We start from the raw sequence: 5,021 nt of genomic DNA, 5'->3' as shown, positions 1-5,021 counted from the left end.
CATCAGACAGGTGTCATCTGATTTAATTCAGTCCTGATACTGTCTACCTGAGATAGTGTCAGATCCCACAGGTTGGGGTTCAGTGTCCAAACTGCCCTCCACTTATACATTTTAGATGCTAGTTGCAAGTTCTAGGTTGATTCACTTTGTGCTTCTGACTCACTATATAATTGGGGTCCCACAACCTCTTCCTTGAGTTCCCTCCAGGAACCTCCACATGTTCAGCTATCTGAAAGATCTCTAAACCTTGTCTTTTTGGAGTTTTATGGAGATTTCATTGCATGGGCATGATTGAAGCATGGACCACCATGTTGAAATGTGATTGGATAAAAAGGGTATGATGTAATGCTAATAAATGGGGTGGAAAATTTCATCAAGGCCTGGCTGCTTCAGCATTCTTGGCTTCTCTGTGCAGCATTCCATCCTTCACGGCAGAGGCAGGGCCCTTTTGGAATGAGGAGGGTCTTATGACCTACTATAAAATAAGGGCAGGTCAGAGAATTTTTTTCTTTGGTATGGGGAATTGAATTCAGGGTTGCTTTACCACTGAACTACCTCCCCAACACTTTTTATTTTTTTTATTTTGAGACAGGTCTTGCTAAGTTGCTTAGGGTCTAAGTTGTTGAGGCTGGCCTGGAACTTGTGATCCTCTTGCCTCAGCCTCCCAAGTCACTGGGATTACAGATGTGTGCCACTGCATCTGGCCAGAGAACTTCTTTATGGCCAGCTCCAAGACAGAAAGGTGGGGGAAAGTTTGAGTTTCTATGGCCTGTCTTGGAGAAGAGAAATTCAAGATTTTTTTTAAATTCCAGTTTGTATGCTTGTGTTGAAGAGGGAGATATGAGCTGGAAGCTGGAAATGAAAACAAAAAAATATAAATTATAATGTCACATGATATATGAACATATTATAACTCTCCATATATTTAGGTTTTTAAAAAATTTTTCTCAGGAATTTTTTGTAGTTTTCAATGTTTAAACACATCTTTTGTTAGATGTCAGAAGAGTCTTAAGTATTTAATATCTTTTGATGGTTTTGTAAATAGTATTTTTAAAATTTCAATATTTGATGGATTGTTGCTTGTATATAGAAATAAAATTTAGTTCTGTATTGTATCCTGCAATATCGTTAAACTCACCCATTATTTCTTGGATCTTTTCTATACATTCTATGGAATTTCCCACATAGACAATGATAACTTCCGTGATTAAATATGGTTTCACTTTTTCTTTCCAATCTGGATTCCTTTTATTGATTTCCTCTACTTTATTGTTCTGCTTAGGACTTCCAGTACACTATCAAAAACAAATAGTGAAAGCAAACATTCATTATATTTCTTTTCATTTATTTATTTATTTTTTGGTACCAGGGATTGAACTCAGGGCATTTTACCATTGAGAGACATCCCTGGCCCTTCATATATATATATATATATATATATATATATATATATATATATATATATATATGTGTGTGTGTGTGTGTGTGTGTGTGTGTGTTTTATTTTTTTTAAATAATTTTTATTGTTGGTTGTTCAAAACATTACATAGTTCTTGATATATCATATTTCACATTTTGATTCAAGTGGGTTATGAACTCCCATTTTTACCCCGTATACAGATTGCAGAATCACATCTGTTACACATCCACTGATTTACATATTGCCATACTAGTGTCTGTTGTATTCTGCTGCCTTTCCTATCCTCTACTATCCCCCCTCCCCTCTTCTCTCTCTACCCCATCTACTGTAATGCATTTCTCCCCCTTGTTTTTTTTCCCTTTCCCCTCACTTCCTCTTGTATGTAATTTTGTATAACCCTGAGGGTCTCCTTCCATTTCCATGCAGTTTCCCTTCTCTCTCCCTTTCCCTCCCACCTCTCATCCCTGTTTAATGTTAATCTTCTTCTCATGCTCTTCTTCCCTACTCTGTTCTTGGTTACTCTCCTTATATCAAAGAAGACATTTGGCATTTGTTTTTTAGGGATTGGCTAGCTTCACTTAGCATAATCTGCTCTAATGCCATCCATTTCCCTGCAAATTCTATGATTTTGTCATTTTTTAATGCAGAGTAATACTCCATTGTGTATAAATGCCACATTTTTTTATCCATTCGTCTATTGAAGGGCATCTAGGTTGGTTCCACAGTCTTGCTATTGTGAATTGTGCTGCTATGAACATCGATGTAGCAGTGTCCCTGTAGTATGCTCTTTTTAGGTATTTAGGGAATAGACCAAGAAGGGGAATAGCTGGGTCAAATGGTGGTTCCATTCCCAGCTTTCCAAGAAATCTCCATACTGCTTTCCAAATTGGCCGCAACAATTTGCAGTCCCACCAGCAATGTACAAGTGTACCCTTTTCCCCACATCCTCGCCAGCACTTGTTGTTGTTTGACTTCGTAATGGCTGCCAATCTTACTGGAGTGAGATGGTATCTTAGGGTGGTTTTGATTTGCATTTCTCTGATTGCTAGAGATGGTGAGCATTTTTTCATGTACTTGTTGATTGATTGTATGTCCTCCTCTGAGAAGTGTCTGTTCAGGTCCTTGGCCCATTTGTTGATTGGGTTATTTGTTTTCTTATTGTTTAATTTTTTGAGTTCTTTGTATACTCTGGATATTAGGGCTCTATCTGAAGTGTGAGGAGTAAAGATTTGTTCCCAGGATGTAGGCTCCCTATTTACCTCTCTTATTGTTTCTTTTGCTGAGAAAAAACTTTTTAGTTTGAGTAAGTCCCATTTGTTGATTCTAGTTATTAACTCTTGTGCTATGGGTGTCCTATTGAGGAATTTGGAGCCCGACCCCACAGTATGTAGATCGTAGCCAACTTTTTCTTCTATCAGACGCCGTGTCTCTGATTTGATATCAAGCTCCTTGATCCATTTTGAGTTAACTTTTGTGCATGGCGAGAGAAAGGGATTCAGTTTCATTTTGTTGCATATGGATTTCCAGTTTTCCCAGCACCATTTGTTGAAGATGCTATCCTTCCTCCATTGCACGCTTTTAGCCCATTTATCAAATATAAGATAGTTGTAATATTGTATTGGTTTCTGTGTCCTCTATTCTGTACCATTGGTCCACCTGCCTGTTTTGGTACCAGTACCATGCTGTTTTTGTTACTATTGCTCTGTAATATAGTTTGAAGTCTGGTATCGCTATACCGCTTGATTCACACTTCCTGCTTAGAGTTGTTTTTGCTATTCTGGGTCTTTTATTTTTCCATATGAATTTCATGATTGCTTTATCTATTTCTACAAGAAATGCCGTGTGTGTGTGTTTTATTTAGAGACAGGAACTTGCTGAGTTTAGGGCCTTGTTAAGCTGCTGAAGCTAGCCTCAGCCTCCCAAGCTGCTGGGATTACAGGCATGTGCTACGGTGCACTGCTCAAACATCCTTTATTTTTTATTTTGATTAAGGGGATTGAACCCAGGGGTGCTTAACCACTGAGCTATATCCCCAGCCATTTTTTTTTTTTAAATTTTGAAACAGAGTCTTGCTAAATTGCTTAGGGTCTCACTAATTTTCTGAGGCTGATTTTGAACTTGGGATCCTCCTGCCTCAGCCTCTCGAGCTGCTGGGATTACAGGTGTGTACCATTGCACCTGGCTAAATTATCACTTCTTCTATTATGTTTTCTGACCTTAAGACATAATTAGAAAGTCAAAATGCATTCTGCTGTCATGTATAACTAATTAGAACAACAACAAAAAAGACCTAATTGGAAACCCTTCACCACAATTCAAGAATGTTTGTTTTATTTTTTTACATTTAAATTTTAACTAAAATCTATTTGGAATTTTAAAATTAATTAATTAATTGTTTTTTAGTCCTGGGGATTGAACTCAGGGACTCCCTACCACGGAACTACACCCCAGCTCTTTTTTTTTTAAATTATTATTTATTTTGATACAGGGTCTCACTAAATTGCTTAGGGCCTCACTAAGTTGCAGAGTCTGGCCTGGAGTCTGTGATCCCCCTGCCTCTGCCTCCCAAGCTGCTGGGATTACTGGTGTGTGCCACCGTGCCCAGTTTATGTTTTAATTTATTGAGAAACTTCTCTAGGGCTTTCCATAGCAGTCACACCATTTCACGTGCTCACCGACAGCACACAGTGGTTCCAGTTTCTCTACATCCTTGCCAATAGTTGCCTTTCTTCCCAATTCTTTGTTTTACATAGTAGCCATTGTGATGGGTATAAGATGATACCTCATCATCATTTTGATTTTTGTTCCCATTAGTGATGTTGAGCATCTTTCCGTGTGCTTGTTGACCTGTTGCTTATCTTCCTTGGGGAAATGTCTATTCAAATTGTCATTTTTTTCCCACCACGTTGGCTTTGTTATTGTTGTTGAATTATTTTTTTTTTTTTGTGTGTGTGTGTGTGTGTATGTGTCACTAGGAATTAAACTCAGGGCCTTGTGCATGCTAGGAAAGCAGTCTACCCACTGAGCTACGCCTCCAGTCCTAAACGGATGATTTTTTTCTATTATTACTTTTTAAGAGAAAGGGATTCCTTATGTTGCCCAGGTTGGCCCCAAATACCTGGGCTCAGGTGATTCTCCTGTCTCTGCCTCCCCAGTAGCTGGCATGTGCCACTGCACACAACTTACCGATAAATACTTTTGGGTTGGAATTTCAAAACTTTATATGAGGGGCTGGGGATGTGGCTCAAGTGGTAGCGCGCTCGTCTGGCATGCGTGCGGCCCGCGTTCGATCCTCAGCACCACATACCAACAAAGATGTTGTGTCTGCCGATAACTAAAAAAATAAAAAAAAAAAAAAACTTTATATGAAATAAAGTGAAACAATAAAAAGAATAAGGGTAAAGTTGAGAGAGAGTTGGAGTGAGAATTTCTGGCCAGGATTTCCTTTCCCTGTCTGGGCTCTCAGCCACCCCAGCAGTGTTTTCCTCTGTTCCTCCCCTCCACCCAGGGACTTGAAGCTCCCACAGTTTCTTCATATCTCCTGGGGAAGCAGGATGGGTTGGGTTCTGACAAACTCCTTTGTAGATATAAGGGCTTATTG

The 5,021-nt window shown here is 39.0% G+C and overlaps 1 long non-coding RNA gene across 1 annotated transcript; it reads right to left on the bottom strand.

The window, feature by feature from the left end:
- Positions 1–514: 514 nt before the first annotated feature.
- LOC114081020 (uncharacterized) lies at positions 515–4,745 on the bottom strand. Its single transcript, XR_003580694.2, has 3 exons — positions 4,607–4,745; positions 1,139–1,295; positions 515–852 (listed from the first exon to the last, which is right to left on the bottom strand). It is a non-coding gene; the product is annotated as an uncharacterized lncRNA (long non-coding RNA).
- Between the last annotated feature and the right edge of the window lie 276 nt (positions 4,746–5,021).

This window comes from Marmota flaviventris, chromosome 17 (assembly GCF_047511675.1).
Source record: "Marmota flaviventris isolate mMarFla1 chromosome 17, mMarFla1.hap1, whole genome shotgun sequence".
Taxonomy (NCBI): Eukaryota; Metazoa; Chordata; class Mammalia; order Rodentia; family Sciuridae; genus Marmota; species Marmota flaviventris.
Note: the sequence above shows the minus strand (reverse complement) of the source record. Positions and strands in the feature narration are given on the sequence as shown.